Here is a 19671-nt window from a genome sequence, read left to right on the forward strand (position 1 = left end):
CAACTTCACAGCCACGAACGAAGGATTACTTTGCAGACGACACAGCGCTCGAGCGCAGCGTTTCTAGATACTTAACTACATGCAGTCGTACAACAGATGTAACGTTTAGATTGCTGAGCAGGGCGCGAGCGCGGCTGGGAATCTGCAGACAGAAGTAAGTACCGCGTCCCTGAAGAACAAGCAACAACTGACATTATTTCCGTGACCGTACAACTCTGCAGCTCGGTTGCGCTCCCTCGCCCCACTTCCCTTTCGCATACAACGCGATTAGACTACCGACAGTCAAAGGTAGGAAAGGGTGTCTGCCTGGCGTGCGGATGTGAGGCTGCCACATCACTTCCCCTCCTAGTGAGTTAGCGAACGTTCACAGGACGATTTAAATTGTTCACAAGTCCATACGACGGGCGCCCTGGAGACTCGTCCACTGCGTGTCCTTGTGACTTGGCGTGTTTGAACGCGTAGAGCCTTGGAGGGCGGTGTAACAAATGATGATGCATGTGAAACGATGTCTGCAACTTCAATATGCGCTGGCTTCAGCCGATCGACTGATACCGCTTCTTGACGACCACGCACGTCGATAGTGAAACTTCTCACCTCGACGTAGCACTCGGAATGGCCCGTCATACGGTGGTTGGAGTGGCCGATGAACTGCGTCATGGCGCACAAACACGTGTGTGCACGAAGCGAGTTCGTTGTTACGTACACCGGGCGTGGCGCTGCCCGTTGCGGTGGCTTAGGGCGACGGTTTTCCATTATGTCACGTAGCCTCAGTGGGTAGGCTGTGGTGCCTATACAACCGTCTTGCGGACTGCCCGTGAAGAATTCTCCAGGAAGGTGTAGTGTCGTTCCGTAGACCAGTTCGGTCGCGCTGCAGCCGATGTCTGATTTGACAGCTGTCCAGATTCCCAAGAAAATGAGTGGCAGTGCCTCCCCCTAGCTGCGCTCTTCTGTTGCGACGAGCGCAGACTTGAGCTGGCGGTGGAAAGGTTCCACCATGCCGTTGCTAATCAGGTGGTAGGCGGTTGTTCTGATGCGAGACGCACCAAGGGAACGAGTAATGCTGGCAAAAGTGATGCGTTTAACTGCCTTCCACGGTCCGCTGTTATTATGGATGATGCACGGAAACGAGCAACTCTATGGTGCAAAAAGGCGGGGGCATCCGTGTCAGCAGTGATGTCCGCTATAGGTATGGCTTCCGCCAAGCGCGTGAATCTGTCAATGCACGTCAAAATAGGCATGTTCTTGGCAAGGCGGCAGTGGTCGGACAAGGTAGAGGTGTACGTGGTCGAAGCGCGCGTCTGGAGGCATGAACTTTGCCAACGGGGTCACAGCATGTCGATGAATTTTGGCACGCTAACATGGTACGCGTCCTCTTGCCCAGAAACGCACGTCTCGGTTGATACATGGCCAGATGAACCTTGCTGTGAGAAACGTTTGCGTAGCTTTGATTGCACGATACGCGAAGGGGCGTGGGTTGCGTGTGGAGGTGTCACAGAAAATCTGGTCGCCTGATCCCGGAATCTGCGTCCAGTGTAGTTTAAGGGCCGTTTTTGTTGTTAGGAGGCTTTTTCGCTCTTCGTCTTCTCTTTGGGCTGCTGCCATCGCGTCGAAGTTAACTCCTTCTGGATCGTTGACGGCGTTTATAGCGCTCCGCGACAGGGTGTCGGCAACGATGTTGTCGCTCACTTTTAGGTGGCCGATGTCTGTTGTGAACTCGGAGATGTAGCCAGTTGCCCAAGTTCACGGGCCGTGTGCGTGCCACCGTCCTAACGCACAGAGCGAAGGGTATAGGTCAGCGACTTATGGTCGGTTAAAATGAACTCCACCCCTTCCAAGAAATGTGATAAGTTGCGTATACTTGAGTAGACGGCTAGCAGTTCGCGCCCGAAATCGCTATACCGGCGCGCAGGAGGTGTCAGCTTTCTCGAGAAGAATGCAGTTGGGTGTTTTGTACCTTCGCTCAGCTGTTGCAACACGGCACCAATAGATCTCTCTGAGGCATCGACCATTTAACACTGGGGTACGCCAGGAGAGCCGCATTTTCCAAGGCCTGCATGCTTTAGTTGAAATCACTTTGCGCTTCTTTGCACCAAGGAAGGTCATTTGAAGACCCTTGCGGTGCCTTGAACAGTCCGTGAAGCGGTTGTATGATATGGGCGCATTTAGGCACAAAGCGGTGGTAAATTTAGCAATCCGAGGAATTCACGCAGTTGACGCTTCGTGGTTGGCAGTGGGAAGTCTTGCACGGCCTGCACTTTACATGGGTGGGATCGTGCTCGCGAGTTCGAAATGATGTGGCCCAGAACTGATAACTCGGGCGCGCCGAGTTCAATTTTGGCCGCGTTCACGATTACGCAGTGCTCAGATAGGTGCCGAAAAACAATCCGCAGGTGCTTTTCATGTTCTTCTGGGGTGGTGCTCGCGATAAGAAAGTCGTCGAGGTAGGCGTGACAAACATTTAGGCGCCGTAGAACACCGTCGATGAGCCTTTGGAACGTTGAGCTGCACTGAAAACGCCAAATGACATGCGCAGGAATTCCAATGAACCAAAGGGTGTAGTGATAGCAGTCTTGGGACGTCTTCCGGGGACACGGTATCTGGTGGTATGCACGGACGAGATCAATTTTCGCAAAAATTGTGGCCCCATGCAGACCTGCCCGTATGTCTGAATATGGCACAGGTACCTGTCGGGCGTGTGACACTGTTCAGAGCTCGAGTCCTACGCAAGGCGCCAGTCACCCGATGACCGCTTAGGGACCATGTGCAGGGAGATACCCAAGAACTGGAAGATGGGTTGGATGATGCCTACCAAATATCGAGCCACGGCAGTTTCAAGAAACAATCGACGTGGTCGATCGGAACCGGTGGCCCAGAAGTGGTGATGTGGTGAAACGCGCCGTGTTTTACTGGGGATCCCACTTGGTGCTGGTGTGTCAGGTCTTAAAATTCGCCCAGTATGGAAGGGAAATGAAGAGGGCCTGCTGGCTTGATTAGTGTAGGTCCGAGTGGCGTATGTCTTGAAGGCTTGCCCTTTACATCGCTTTGTGACACAGGATCATGTAGCCACGCCTTACGCACGTCAACTAAAGTCCGAAATGGCACAAAAAATCCGCCCGAGAAGAAAAAATTCACGTCGGCTACTATAAAGATCCATTGTAGCATTCTCTGCAGGACCAAACTGACGGTTAGGGAGCGGTTTCGGTACGTGGCGATGACCATGTTGTTGACTGCTTGCAGAGGCGATGTGTTCGGGCGCATGCGGTCCGCGGGCGATGCTGCCAGTATGCTCACTTTGGCGCCTGTGTCGACAAGGAAGCGCAAGACACTGTTAAGGTCGGTTAGGAAGGGGACTGCTGAGCGACGTTCTCGTATGGCGGCAGCGTTGTTAGCCCTCTGCCTCTGCCCGGGGCATTTTCCGAGAGCTCGCATGGTAGTAAGCATTTGCGTGCAGCATTGCCGAACCTGCGATGGTACCAACATAACTTTGGCGTTTCATTGGTTACTGCGCAGCACTCTGACTGGTTGACCGTGACACGGTATGGAGGGCAGCTACGGAGTCCACGAGACGCGAGATTTGGTTCATGTCTTGAAGCTGCTCATGTGGAGACGGTGCGCTTGTGACGGCCGCGACTGATGTGGGAGCTACCACCACGAGCTTGTCAGCTAACTCGGCCAGTTTGGATAGATCGTTTTCATTTGAGGCAGTCATCACCATTCTGACGTTCGGTGGAATTTTCTGTAGAAGTATTTATGGGAGCAGCCGGCTCTCAAGACCATCCACTTGCTGCCCAATAATTGCTGCTTGCGACGCAGCAGCTCGCTTGGCGTTCTGTCACCGAGATTGGCTTCCAGGAGAAGCTGTCGCAGCCGTTGGCGTTCGGGGGTGATCCTGCGAATGAATGTTGCCTTCAACGCCTCGTAAACGTTGTCTGCGGGTGGGGAAAGCAACATGCCTCGAATTTCGCTAGCGGTTGATGGGGGCAGACTGCTCTCCACATAATGGTATTTCGTGCAATCGGCTGTGGTGCGCCATACAGCGAACTGTGATTAAACCTGAATGAACCACAATGCACGATCCACAGTCCAAAAGGGAGACGGTCTGACGTCGACGCTGGAGAGTGTCGTTGCCTTGAAATGTGTCCATAGCACTTACTGCTCTTCCGGCTCACCCAGTTGTTGTGCGGGACGCGCGCGCAGCAGGGAATCAGCAGAAAGAAGCGAGTAGTGCGTCCCTGAAGAACAAGCACAACTGACTTTATTTCCGCCTACGGCTCCCTCTCCCCACTTCCCTTTCCCGCACACAACGCGATAAGATTTCACCGACAGTCACAGATGGGAAAGGGTGTCTGGCTGCTCCTGTGAGACCGTGAGGCCGCCACAATATATCTATAAACGCTGCTAGCGCGTGCGTACCTATTAAGCTACGACGCCATGCACGGTGCCTATGTAGCCTCTCCTGTGTAGTGCTTAAAGTCAGGGGTCTCGTAGGTTCACAGCCCCCCCCCCCCAATATTGACGAGGAATCTGACACCCCCGTTGCTAGAATGCAGAATTGTGTGTTTGCAAAATGTACAGGCTGTCATTTGCACCACGGAACGTTGTTATGGCGTCTCTCCACGCAATAAAGTGCACACTGTTTGTTCGCCTTCACTCTATGTGTATGGCTTCCTGCTCGATTTGTCTTGCGCTCCTGAGATTGGCGCTGAGATTGCCTGCGACGGGACCATTTCAAAAACGTTTGGGGCCCCTGCACCTACGTCCTCGCACTTGAATCATGCTGCTTTATCACCCCATACCGTCGAAGCTGTTAAGGAAAGCTACACGAGTCTTTTAATAATTAATAATTTAATATCTGGGTTTAACGTCCCAAAACCACGATATGATTATGAGAGACGCCGTAGTGGAGGGCTCCGGAAATTTCGACCACCTGGGGTTCTTTAACGTGCACCTAAATCTAAGTACACGGGCCTCAAACATTTTCGCCTCAAACAGTCTTTGATGTCATGGTTACTATAAAAGTCGTTTCGCGAATTTGTGCCATGCATACGTTAGAAGCGCTAACGCTCGGTTTCACATAGAGTTGTTTTGCGTCGGATATCCACGAGCACGATGGCAGAGGTTGGGGATTGCTTGTTTCAAGTCTCCGTCATTATGTGAGCAAAAAAAACATTAAAAATTTATTTCGCCTGTTTGTATAACATTACATGTAATACAATCTAATATCCATCCGTTTCTTTATCCCTCTTTATTTCCCTCTCCAACATTTTTCGAATAACTACAATTAAGCACTGCTGTTCGGCTCGACAACAAAACGCCTTATGTTTGGAGGGTTATTTCATTATGTACAATTCTTAAGGTGAAAGACTTACATGCCTTATCAAACACGAAAACTGACCGTCAGCGTCCCGCGCCATCGGGCACAGCACGAGTGATAAAAAATCAACATGTAATAACGTCATCATGACGTCACAAATTCTACCTTGATGCCACGTGACGTAACTCCAGATGATGCCGTCATCACATGAAATCGTAGCTTGGTCAAAGGTTGCCGATCACGGAGGAAGTGCAAAACCAGGTGACATGTCTTCGATCCTGCACAATACTATTGGAGGGTGGCGGGACAGCATCAATACATGGACAGAGAAGAAAAAGATGTCTGTCGCCTTCGAGTCGTCTTGGGTGAATGCACAAGTGACCCTGTGAGTTTATTTGGTCCAGGTTTCTGCTTATTTGATTGTCGAAAAAATATCTGAAGATATTATTCCACAACATCCAACTGCATGACGCCTTTATGTTTGCATAATTGAGTGAAATAACGAGTGCTCCGGGCTACATTTTCTCTGTGAGATTTGCAAGAAATCAAGATGTTTATCTAACTCTTTATAAGAGCCCCATAATAATTATTCAGGTATCTGAAAGTAAATGCTACTTGCTTTTCCAGTGTACTCCAGAATGTGAAATTCGCTGTTTCAGGGTGCACCATTCCGCGAAATTACCAGCTCCAAAGTGCTCCTATATGGAAACTTTTGCTGCTCCAAAATGCGCCAAAATGACAATTTCGCTGCTCCAGAAATTGCTACAAATAAGAAGTCCTCGGTAGCATCCCTAAGTTCCTCTTCGCGCTGTGCTCGTTATTGAGAAAACAATGGCGCTCGCCTGAATCTCGCTTATTTACGAAAGCGTGAAACCGACGCAATGAGAAGAATATCCCACACCCATGGCTTTCGACTTCGAGTCGTCTTATGCAAAATGTGTAGGAACCATATGGTTTTTAGGCCCGTATTCTGAAACGCTCCTTACCTCATACCATTTCCTTACCTTACGTGAGGATCCCTTTGTGCCTCCTTATCTTAAGAAGCTCTTTAAGGGAGCCATTGTATTCTAAAAGCTTCCTTCAACCTTCCTTTCCTAAGGGCCGCCTCAGTAAGCAAAGGCGTGCGTTTCACAAGTCTGGGATCGAGAGTACGTGTAAAATACGGACTAAATGTCCGTTTTCAAGCAAGGATAAGGACTATTTTGTGTGCGTAACGGTGAACAATAACGTGTACACTGCTTTTTTCGTGATACTGGCACACAACATTTCCCGTTTATTTAACTTTCGCATTTTGTAGCAGCAAAAAGTTTGATCGAGCAACCTTGGAGCTCATTGCTTTCATTGATGCATTTCAACGCCCCAATACGTGGGAGCGAGTAATAAAGATCGTTTAAAGAATTTACGACATGGGTGAGATTGATATTCAGAACCAAGCAGTGTTAAGCTTGTGAAATTCCCTCGCTTTGGCGCAATATTTTTTACTATGTGCGTATGTCTAAAGCAAGATGTTTACATTCAGAACAAGGGCGCGTCTATCGGGTCGTGCATCGCGCCTTCGTGGAGCGACAGTTTGGTGTCTCGGGTTTGCATTCTCTGTAGTCACAAACGGTCGGAGCATTTTAAGAATGTCTATGTACCTGACCATAACAGATGAGAGCTCGCTTTCCCCGATGAGTATGTTTGCTGAACATGAGAACCACGCGTGAACAAACCACTCTCTTCTGCGCACAGTAAACTTGTCCAAAGGTCTATTGTTCAAGCTCGCTTCTCGAACGCGTTTAACAAGTCCTGCTGCCTCACAGTACGCTAGCTTTCATGGACAGGACACTCACCTGAAAGCCTCATCCCGACGGATTACCAATCTCAGTAGCTGAGTCAATCCGCAGAAAACTGAAAGCGGACAGCACGTGTAGTTATTTCTCACCCCCCCCCTCCCCAGAAGCTTTGCGGTTCATTAAGAAGCAGCATTCCTATACAGAATCCCTTTGCGACGTGAACCCCCGCAACCATTTTTTGGTATGTACGATGAACGTCATGCTGTTTGCCTGTACGTTGATGTTGGAACGATAGACTGAGAATATGCCAGCAATGTTTGGAACGAAAAATTGGCCGCGCATCTGCGTGCTTCGCTGCAAATGTCGTCTAAAGACGATAGAAGAGGCGCTGCGTGAGATATGGACGCCATCTGGCAATACGTCGGGAAACATTAGTGCTCTGTTGCGGGCTGGTAGTCCCGGCGCAGCAGCAGGCGAAGACCGGCGGTGACCAACGCGAGCGGCGGGGACGCCAGCCAGCCCGAACACACGGTTTGACGCGATGCGCTGAAGCAGAAGAAACGTCCGCACTCAACGAGTACTCTCTACACACTTTTATTTACACGTCGCCTGCGTAAAACAGGAATGCCAGAGCGGTGCCCCATGGCATTCGTACAGTGCAGTACAGAACCGAAACCGAAACACACAATGAGCTCGTGCAGAGGTCACGGAGGAAGGCAAGTTTCAGCGCAGTCGCTTAAAAAACTAGGGTCTTTAGAATTGTTTGTGTATGCATTTCTATTAAAGGAGACACCACCTAATACTTACCTAGTGATGTTGCGCCTCAAGTATGCGTGATATTTCCTTTTTGATCGACAACGTTCGCAAGTATGAACAGCCGTACCAGTTCAAGATGGCTGGCCCTTGGGCAAGTGGTTCAACTTTGGCCGAGTGGCTGAATCGAGTGACGTGCCGACAACAGAAAGACAGACAGACAGAAAGACAGACCAAAATTTCTCCGTTTAAGTATGCCAAGAAAGACTATCGTCTTTAAAAGAGGGTTTCCTGCACCGCTGGGTTTGCTCAGACCACGGCGATTTTCTCCAACGCAGACAACAGCACCTGCATCATCGTGGAAGCAGGATGCCCTACATAAAAGCTATCGTTAGCTTTATGCATACGAGAGCTGTCATTACTGCGGGACGCCAGCATGAATCTCTCTTCCTTCTTTTTTTTCTCTCTTCTCTAAATATGTATCCAGAAGAGAATAAGAAGAGCTTGAGGTGGCAGTAACCATTCCGTCTTCGTCGTCTCTGCGTACCTTGCACTTTGCGCGCTGCACCATCTGAACGAAGAACATTGACAGCCGTTCGACCGCACGTTGTAAAACATGCCTGGGAAGCAATTCTTCAGCGACGACAAGAAGGATATAGTTACCGAGCTCATGCAGGAATACAAATCATCGATAGAAAATAAGAAATCAGACTCAGTGTCGCTGGCAAGAAGGCAAAAGGCTTGGGAGGCCTTGGCTGCCGATTTCAAGAGCGTGGAAAATGTGCGGCCACGCACTGTTCCCCAGCTGCGGAAGCTGTAGGACAATCTCAAGCAGCGCTGAAAAAGGCGAAAGCTCGGCAAATAAGGGATGCTATGGCTACAGGTGAGATTGACCCATATTAGAGTTTGTTCTTGTGTTAAAGAGGTATCTAATGCAGGAGGTGGGCCGCCGTCAGAACAAATGGACGAGAAGCTGTCCCAAATCGAGGCTGCGGTTCCACACCTTTCTGAGCGCGTAAACAACCCCTACGACAGCGACCGTCAACTGACATCACCACAGGGTGATAGTGTTGAGGATATCATCACCAGAATGACGGAGAACAACGCGGAAGACAGTGACAACGGTCAGTGCACTATACGCACTACCACAGTTTGTGTTTCTGTGGGACACTGGGAGGTTTCATAAATAGTTTTGCATTGCCAACGGTGTATTGGCGTCTCGAGGCCGCTATAACACTTCTACACAGAATACCAAAAAGGCGTGCATTCAATGCGGATGCACGGCCGCGCTGGAAAGGTACTATGCATTGCAAGATGTTCGTGGTCGAGGCGACGCATTCTTGCAAGCAGAGGCGTAGCCAGAAATGTTTTTCGAGGTGGTTCAGCCACCCTTTATGTAGGTTCGTACGTGTGTATGTGTATGTGTGTGTTTATATGCACATGCAAAATTGAAAAAAATTTCGGGGGGTTTGAGCATCCCATCGCGTTTGATGCATAATTTCTATTGCAGTAATTAATTTAAGCCTTTTTCACCATTACCGAATTCTCCGTGGCCTACTGTGTCTTAGTGCAAATTATCTTCAGTTGTAAGCATGTGAGCTTGCCGCATGATGTACAAACAGCAGACATTGATGTGCGGAAGATTTTTATTTCACTGTATCATAGAGCGGCATATAGCATCACTCTAGACAGGCATTCTTGTTGAAGAAAAGCTTTGAATTTTGTGTAAACACATTTCTATTTTTTGCAGATCAGACCATCGAACTTAGCAGCACGGATTTGCATACGGATACCGTGAAAGCGAAATTCCCGTTGCTTGCAGACCGTAATGAGGGCTCCTCCAGGCCCACACCGGCTACAACAAGCTCGCACGAAACTCTCAGCAAACACGGGGTACCACGACAGAGACAGGACAAGACACAGCAGCCAGCCAGCGGGCGCGTCTGCAGCAGACCTTATCAACCGAGCTTGATTCTCGGCTGCAAGTGCTGCAGGAAGAGAGGCGCCAGAAACTCGCTGTGCATAATGAGGATGATGGAGGAGGAGCATAACTGGAAAAGGCTCCAGTATTCTGATGAGGACAAAAAGAGGCGGTCACAACACAGGATGAAACTGCGTGTTTTTAAAGTCAAGCTGAAGGTGTTTTCAGTGAGAGCGGATGTGCTTGCCAAGCAGCTGGCTGGTCACGAAGAAAAGTAGCCCCAAATAAATAAGTTGTTGCACGGTCAGTCTGTGTCTCTATTGTTCTGAGCTACAGTGCTCGAAAAGCGTCTGGTAATCAGGCACCTTCGCAGCTGGTTGCCACGAGCAGTGCCAGGCGGTGCAGGCCCTGGATGACATGTATCTTCTTCATCGCCATTCAGCGAGATGTCACGCAATTTAGACGCCACATTATGAAGTGCTGCACATGCTGTTATTATTGCACAGGTCCTCTCCTTTTTTGTTTGAATCGTTGTCTTGAGGCAGGCAAGCTGTCTTTTCCAAATCTCAAACGTTCTCTCGACTGTGTTTCTTGTTTTGATTTGGCTCTTGTTGTACCTGCGCAAAAATACACAATGTTACAGCCTTACTTATTAGTCAGTGAAATCAACCGGCCTCTCAGGCCAGATTACTTTAATTTGTTGGCACTTATTCTAGACACACACGTGACGTACATTCTCGTTAAAATTTGATGTTATGCGCAGCCATAACGCCCTACATTTCATAAAAGGCGTTGTCAAAAAATCGCAAAGGGCTGATTTCCTTGAACAAACCATTTTGTAAAACTTTATATTCTTAAAATTCGAGCCGTGCAAGCTGTCTGTGGTACTCACCATAAGGTGCATATATAACGCAAAACTGCACAGAATCGAGAGATGTGATGAAATAAAAAAAAGGCGCATAGTGCCTTTTTTCTGCAGCTGTCTTGGGGTTTCTCAAAGGTGGCATGAGGTACGGCAGACAGGCGTATCCTTGGTCGCCCAGAAGCACACCAGATGCAGCTCCGCGCTCGTACAACATCATGACGCGACTGTTTCCAAAAATGCGGCTGTCGTGAACAGACCCAGGCCAACCTACAACAATGTAAGTAAACTGCAGCTCGGGACCCGTCACAGCCTGGAACAGATAATTTGTTCCGTTTCAGAAATATTGCTCACCTCTACACACAGCAAAACTTCCACAGAAAACGAAGAAAATGTATGTGAAACGCAGCAGTTGATCTATAAAAGAGACCAGAACTTACCTGCACATTTATGGAGAATACGCCTTTTCGATTTCTATAAACTTCCGCGTTCTATCCTCCGGGACTGATTATTTGCACGTGCGTGCAGTCAATGCAGCCAGTCACGCCCGGAAAGCCATCAATATTGTAAAATCTTCTCTTCACGGATTTCACTTCTGCAATGCTAGGTAGGCGCACGTATTTCGGGAAGAGTCTCACGCAAATTTCTTGCGTCACTTCCCAGATGCTTCTGCTCACCGACGGCTGCGACACGTTGACAAGGTCCCCAACAACACACTGCCTCGTGCCGGTTGCGTAGAATCGCAGAGTGATTAGTAGCTTTAGCAAATGCAGGATAGGCTCCTCTGTTATCACTTCTTCTGTTCAGGCGCAGCTCTTCCAGTATGTGCACCATAGACTGCTTCGGGAAACGATACTTCACGCGGAATTCTTCGTCGTTCTATACGTCTAGAGGGCTCAACCGATCCCTCAGGTTTCTGACTGATGGTGCCGCATAGCGGTACAGGTCATCGTACAAGAAATCACTCGCTCGTAGCGCGAAGTCAGCCAACGACACGTCGTGCGCCATTCTGTTTTTTCAACTGACTGGCAGAGGCGGCGGAGCGCTGCGCGGCGCTGCCTCCCTTCCCTCCCTCTGTCACCAGACCAAAAGTACTGGAGAGAAGCACCCTTTCAGTGCAAGGAGCGAGGTAAGGAGACAGGAAGGTTGCCCCTGAGCTACCTTAACCTGAGGGAGCACCCAAGGAAGGCCTCAGTGAGGAAACCTTGGTAAGGAGCGTTCCAGAATACGCGGTAAGGCCAGTGGAGTGACATACCCATAGGGCCAATGGGGACGTTTTTCCGCTTCCGGCGACGGTGGCGGTTCCTGGGATGGGCGGTAAGTGACTGGATTTTGGATTTCTGCTGGAGGCGAGCCAATCCGAAAGGAAAAAATCCCATATGGCCGCGCCCGTTTACGGTCGCTTCCTCGCTCGTGGTGCCGCCGGCCCCGCGGCCGCGACGTCGGTTAGAGCATTTGCGCACTAATTGCTACTGCACTGTCTTCTCTCTTATTGCCGATGTACGTACGTAATGTGTGTAGTTGTTTTTCTGCTTCGTTGTAGCCTCTGTGGTAGCATGGCGAATGGTGGCGAGCGGCGCCGTCGCAGCTGCATAGCAGCCGCTTTCGGCGCTCGCTCGAGAAGCAAAAAGCGCATATAACTTTCTTCACATGACATTTTATTGAAGGAAACGTAAATTGCTGCACGTTTAGGCAATATTTGGGCTATAATATCGGTAACAATAACAAAAGAAAACGAAAAAGATTCGAAATACTGCTGTGGTAAAAACCTGAATACAGGAATGCGTACATCGAGCACGCGTACAATAAATAGGATACGAAAACGCATAATACAGCATAATACAATCACATAAGCAGGGTAAGCATATAAAGTGCTACATCAGCGTAAATAAGTGTACACATACGAGTTGTACAGATTATGACTAGCAGCATGAAGCGACAATCCCGCGCATTGAAATATCATAAACAAAACAAGTTGTTCGAATGGTTGGTGTACTGTGCAAAAGATAATGACGCAACGCAAGCCGAAAAACAAGGGGTATAGGAAAAACACCCTTTCCTGCACTTTTTTTTATGCCCTGCGTTGTGTCACTCCCTTTTGCACATACACACACACATACTTTTGCATAATGTACACAGAAAGTGCACCTAACAGTCATAGCCTTTGGCTCATGTAGACGAACCCATGGAGCATAAGTAGATCAATGTCATAATATGCTGCAGTGCTACAGCATATTATTTTGTAAAAGCAGTGAGACAAATCTACCATTTGGCTCAGCTATCCCTGATCATGTTTTCCTCCAGGTAAATGTGTTGTAGGCAAGCTCACGTGATGTGAACAGACACGCATGCTTTAATTTTCAAGTAATAAAGGGAGAAAACGCAACAAAGGTGGTCTAGACTCAGTTGCAGAGGTGACCTTTGAAATTTGTGGAAACATTGTGGTTGTGACTGGTGCAACAGGAATGATCACAGGTCATTAGTCAAGTTCGAAGTGTGCGAAATACTCAAGGTAACATGAAATATACACGAAGATAAGCATCTTATCAAAGAAATAAGTAGAGTAAAGTGCAAAGTTGAACGCAGCTTCCCTATTATTTTTCTACCAGGTATCATGTTGGATCCATCACAATGTCAGAAGATTTTCTGAGCAGTACTTAAATTGCAGATGGGGAACGCTGCACAGTTTCATCATAATGTGTCACTAACTAGAACTGCATCGCTTGTCATTCGTTGGTTCAGGAAGTGGAATGTCGGAGTTTGCAGAGTTTAGTTAAACAAGAAACACAGTTGCTCTACACAAACAGTACGTTGTGAATAGTTTCAGTGAGTATGGATGCATGCTATTTCAAACTAACATGCATGTCAACCGAGTCGCAGCTTCTGCACAAACCCCTCTGGAATCCTCACAGAGCTGAGCACTTCATCAATGTATCTTTTATGCCTGTGAATAGCTGACACCATCAGTTCTTTGCAGTGGCACAACAGTCATGACCAGAGGTTTGTAATTGAAAAGTGACAGAGCCCCTGGGTGCTGAAAATCTTTTGGACTTGGTGAGCACCTGAATTCATGCATGCTTCAACCTTCGTGGCCCGTCGCAGTGGTCTAGTGGTTACGGTGCTCAACTGCTGGCCCGAACGTAGTGGGATTGAATCCCGGCTGCATATCAATGGATGCAATATGCTTGAGGCCCATCTGCCTAGATTTAGGTGCACGTTAAAAAAACGCCAGGTGCTCAAAATATCTGAAGTGCTCCACTACTGCATGCCTCATATTCGTATCATGGTTTTTGGACATAAAACCTCCACATTTTTTATTAATCAACCTATTTTTGCAACGTTCATTGTGAATTAATCACACTGTTACTGTTTGTAAAGACTGCTTCAGTGTAAAACGAGTCGTCAGTATTATATAAATTTTGGCATTTTTTGGGAGGCTGGATGTTTGATTGCCTTCCAAACCATGTCAAGCAAACAGAAAGAAAGCAGAACGAGCAGGGTTTTCCAGTGCATTTTGGGAAGTGTTGGCATTTCCCAATACTAAAGCAATCCAGAACCTCTGGTTGTAATACTCATGCTGATAGGGGCACACAAGGCTTCAAAAAAAAAGTTAGTCGGTTAAACTTGTATAATACAAAAGTAACGCAGCAGGAGCAAAAGTAGTCAATGCATTACATACAACCACAGCAGAATTATAAATACACATATATAAATATACCTACATAAAATATACATATATACATAAAAATACGTACATATACACATAAAAAAAGAAATAGTGCAACACATCTAAAAAATGGATAGGAAATGGGTGCAGAAGGCTGCACTAGAATCCAATTTACATAATCATGTTCTAGAAAGGCACAGGATAAATTTAGCCTGCTACTTTACGTTATTGCTGGCAGAAGCACTGTGCCTTGACTTTGTTTCTCGTGTGTTTTTGTTTACAAATGTAATGTGCCAATGTAGCCTTGTGCGGCAGAATATTAAGAAATTTCTCAGTGCAGCCAACTGAACAGAAAATAGCTTGCCGGATTGGCATCCTTTCCACCAGATTTTTGCACACATTGGAAAAATGTGCACAATAGTTGATTTCATGTCTGAAGGCCGAATCTAATTCCTTTATGTAATTCAGACATGATTCAGAGGTTACTGCAATGGAACCGAGGAGTTTCTCGGGTACACCACTTTCCTTGAGTAGTGCAAAGAATTGGTGTCGTCCATGGAGAGAGCCTCCATCCACTTCAAGGAGTGTTCTCTCACATATGCACTCACTAGTCCTCAGTTCAAGAAAGCTGTTCACAAGAGTACCAGCGACATGGTACACAACATTTTCATACACCATGTCGGTCGCATCTTGTGAAGATGCCTGCACATCAGATGAATCAGAGGCCTGCTGCGTGCTGTGGCTTGTGGTTGGTGTGCTGCTATAGTTGACAACAATGCAGATGCACTCTCCAAGTTGTTGAGGAAAGCAATTGTTGTCACCTCACAGTTTCCTTGAGAAAGCTTGAAGAGCTTGCCAATCCAAATATGTTTTAGAGCCGCCACGAATTGGTACACATTTGGTGTCTCATTGCAGCCATGTTTTTGACAAATGATTCCAAAAAAGTTTTCTAGGGGATCTTGCTGCAATCAACGTGTGAAAAGATGAGTGAAATCAAAGTCCTCTTTTAAACCAGTCCACAGCAACAACAAGGCTTTGATTCTAATCTGCCAACCTTTAACAGTGCGCGGCTGCTTGTCCCGAGGACTACCAAAGTGCCATTGGGCAATCCAACTGATGCATGACTCAAGGGAAGCACGGTGTTCCGACCCATCAATCATTGCATACCGCAACTTATCATCCTGATTTTTTGGGGTCGAACTGTTCTGGCTGTCAAAAATCTTATCCATTCTTTCTGTGAACAGAGCTGTAAATTTAGCATCAAGAGGAAGCTCTTGAATGGCAATGAGAGTGGGGAGTGCCACAGAGACAGATTCACTGAATACTTGTGTGGCATACTTCACTCTTATGTCAGCCACGGCCGCTGGATGAAAAAGCGCACTTTTTATCCAGCGGCCGTGTGTCAGCAAAGGGCATCTTGTAGATATGTTGCTCTTTGAGCTTCCTTAGCAATCTTTCTTTTTTAGATGTTCAGTTGGTGTGTTAGAGGCGTGATTTGCGAGTATTTTTGTAAAAGGTTTCAATGTACGCCCAGTCAACAACCTCGGAGCCAATCGTGAGCTTGTGTTTTCTCAAATTATTCCGCGTGCATTTTATCAGGTGTGGGATGTCAAACATGAAGTATAGTTTGCAGTTGTTGACAGTAAAACATGGTTCATGAAGAGAATGGATCAGCATTCTTGACAGGCTGACATTGTTTGACCCTTGATCATAGATGACCACTTTTACCAAAAGACCTTTTTTTTTCAAGCTGCATAATTACATCTAATAGCAGCTTGTGCATTGCAAGAGCTGACGTTGCATTGCGGGACACTGCAAAGGCTACTGGCTGCATCCAAATTCTCGATATGCCAGACACAGCCATTAGAATGGCTGCATTTGCCACACGAGAAGTCCTTGTGTTTCCATCATATGTGTAGCCAATCACTATATCTTTTGATTGATCGTACATCAAATGTCTTTTCAAGGCTATTTAATCGAATAAAAGACAGCATGCTTTGTCTTGCAGAGGCCAAGCTTTAATGATTGATTCTATTGCATCCATGGCACCTGGAATGATACCAGGTGTCATTGGGATGTCTGCCAGCCAGCACCTGAGTGTCCGCACATGTGGCAAGTGAAGCATTTCTTTGAGGAAGCGTGAATTGAGAGTGAATTGTTTCATCCATTTGGACCAATGTTTTTTTTTTGGGGGGGAATGTACCAAGCCTGATTCGTGCTTTAAGCAGTTCAAAAAAGGTCCTTTGACAAATCCGGTTCAAGCTTGTTTAAAACCTCCTGCTGCGTTACTCGCCTCGCCTCGTCCCTTTTTTTCATCTGACCGACTGCCTTGCGGTACCTTTCACTTCGTGAGTGAAGTGTTAGCAGCTTCTTTTTGGTGCGAAGGGTGTGCACAGAGCTGCGTTTTCTTCGCCCACTTTCTTGGCGTTTCTTGCATCTGCTCCGCGCTGCTGCCCTCCTTGGAAAATTGGAGGCCGCTCGGACTAGGCTCAGCTGAAAAAAAAAGACATGGAAGAATGCGAAGGTATAGGCTTTCATCAGTCTTGTAGAGAAAAAAAAATCACGATTAAGCTATCAGGGCGCAATCACAGGGCTACTAATATACGGACCACTATGTGCTGCCATGCCATTTTTCATTGGAAGCAATGTGTATTCTGCGACTGAGACAGGAATCATAATTGATTTATACATTCCAAGCATTTTATCTTCAAAGAATCATCCATGATTAAGGAAATATCACAAAGCATTGCAAAAATGAACATTTCATGAAATGCTGAACAGAGGCAATGACATTTACAAAGTGGAGGATTTTGAATTATTCATCTCATAAATAGCTATCTGGGCTGCATAAGCCACATTTACATGAATGCACACCTTGATTGTGCATCATATTCCGCTGGCCTATCTCGCAGAGCTACGCTCATCACAACAAATCGGACAGCACAATTTTCAGTGTGAACTATGTAGGTCCAACTGCACCCACCTTATATTGAAATATAAATAATTGCGTGAACTAAATCACGGGTTGCAGGCCCTGAACTATATGTATGGTTTTGTCAACATTATAGGTTGTGACAATATTACACAGGCTTAGGTGTCCATATCTACTAGGAAAACATCAAGACTACTGGTCCATACTTCCTTATGCAGATGCAGGATGTGTACTTTGCAATAATTCTCTCTCTCACTTTTTGCACTTACCATCACTTGGTGAAACCTGTGACGGTGGTGTGGGCCTTCTTGTGGTTGTGCTTGGCGAAGCGGCTGTTGAAAAAGAAATAAATATGCTATAAAAGGCTGGCAAGCAGGTATTTTAATACCCTCACTTTGCATTGCACGTGTGAATACTGAGCAACAGACTTATGGAGCAATTTTCACATGTGCCTGAGGAAAACTACTCAGTGTTTTCATCTCTATGGAATGAGCTCAACAAAGAAAGCACTGAGTCTATGCATGATGTAGAAAAAGAAAAGATATCTATACCACGCAACAAAGTTTTCTTGCAGGGAGGTTGGTTTGTTGTGAACTCATACCGAGCTCCACAAACACTAGAGGAGTAAGGACGGAAACAGGACAGAGTACAAACTATTTATACTGTGAGATGCCAAAAGCCATTTTCGCTGCTCTATCTCCCTGTTTCTTCATTTTGCGTTTGTGCAGCATGCTATCAGTTCATCCATACCATGTAAACAGTGCACTCAGACATTTTACTGGAAAGCATGCAAAATGCTTCCTATGAGTGCAAGCAAACAACATTTTTTTCCCCTAGAGTACATTTCCTGCATTTAAGGTTTACGTACAGCAATTGTTCTCATAGCACTGGTAATTGAAAAACAGCTGTGGCATTTCTACCTACTGTTCTAATTTCAGAGAACAATCTGCTCGAGTGTGCAGGTGTAGAATACAAAATAGTACCGCTCTTTGTTTTTATTTTTTGCAAGCTATTCGTGCAGTATTACAGTGGCACCACCAACCAAATATTCTGTACCCTTTCATTCCAAGCAGAAAGGTGAAACAGATCCTTGTTCGGTACACCTACCTTCCACACTAGGGGGGCAGTCTCAGCAGCAGGGACGGCAACTCGCTTGCAGTAAACTGGTTGTCTGCAATTAAAGTACTCGAACTTAGTCACCTACGGTGAAAAAACAGCTGGTAGAGTAAATACACTTGCAAGCTTTTAAAGGCATGGCACTAAGCTTAATAAATGTGCTTGCTTTTAATCTCCACTAAATTATAATTACAGATAATTACATATATCCCGACAATATTCTCTGAATTAAAACTTGATATATGAAACACAACTCGATCGAGTTCTTGTTTTTCCACTGCTTTTGCGAGTCGAAACGATATTGAAAGCTTATAAGGAATTATGGTGTGTAAACGCTAAGCGCAAACAGCGCATTGAAAAAAAAATACAGAAAAGTGAAAGGGTGGCGGTGGGGATGGGTCCAGATTAGAGAGGGAAAAAAAAGTGGCCCCGCGCGATAAGCGCGGCCTGTTTCATGAACATCCAAAACCGAGCTTGGCCATGCCTTCGCCCGTTGGAAGCATCACGAGGGAGTAATGAAGAGATAAGCGAAACTGTTTCCGGTAGCTTCCCGAGAGCGAAAAGGGGCAGGTGGGTATCACGCTTGGTTCAAGGTCCCCCGTCGAGCAGCGCGGCAAGGTACGCCGAAGGGAAGGAATGCGGACAATTTACGGCGACAAAAATCCGAGCAGGCGGTCGGTGTGTAAACAGACACACAGATGAGGAACGCGGTGGTTTTCACTTGTGCAACACCGCAGCACACATTCGAATCTGAGGGCAGTGTCCCGAGTTCGCTACTGGGGCCTCCGCAATAACTTTGCGAGCGATACTTTCGTCGGCTGCGAGCACCACCCATAAACTACACGGACATGATGTATACGCACGCATTAAAGCGCTTAAAAAAACAGCTGCAGCGAGCACAACTATCCCACTCCGTTAATGTTACTAGCACGCATAAGTTAAAGTAACACGTAACAAAACACCCTGAAGACACGGTTGCATGACACGGTAATCCGAATTGGTTAGATTTCATGAGATAGTAGAGGTAACGTCAGGCAGTGAGGCACGCACATATATACTAACGTGAGCAACCATAACTAGCGAACAGCTCCGCTTTTGAGAGGTGACGCGCGTCGAGCCACAAACTGCAGCCCGCCCACTAATTTTAACTTATTATCGTAACCATTTCTCAAACAGATAGCTGCAGCAACGAATGGCAGCAAGAAAATTCGCTGTTCATTCAGCAGTTTCAAATCATAACGGTCAACGACAGTCAAATCAAAACTTTGCGAACATCTTGGGAAATATAGTGAAAGTATAAATACCTGTGGTCAGCAGGGATTCTGAAGAAG

At 46.8% G+C, this 19671-nt stretch overlaps 1 pseudogene; it reads right to left on the bottom strand.

Moving 5' to 3' along the window:
- LOC125756621 (putative nuclease HARBI1) overlaps positions 1 to 7159 on the bottom strand; it is a 30445-nt pseudogene extending 23286 nt beyond the window's left edge.
- Between the last annotated feature and the right edge of the window lie 12512 nt (positions 7160 to 19671).

The sequence above is a fragment of the Rhipicephalus sanguineus genome, unplaced genomic scaffold (assembly GCF_013339695.2).
Source record: "Rhipicephalus sanguineus isolate Rsan-2018 unplaced genomic scaffold, BIME_Rsan_1.4 Seq316, whole genome shotgun sequence".
Lineage (NCBI taxonomy): Eukaryota > Metazoa > Arthropoda > Arachnida > Ixodida > Ixodidae > Rhipicephalus > Rhipicephalus sanguineus.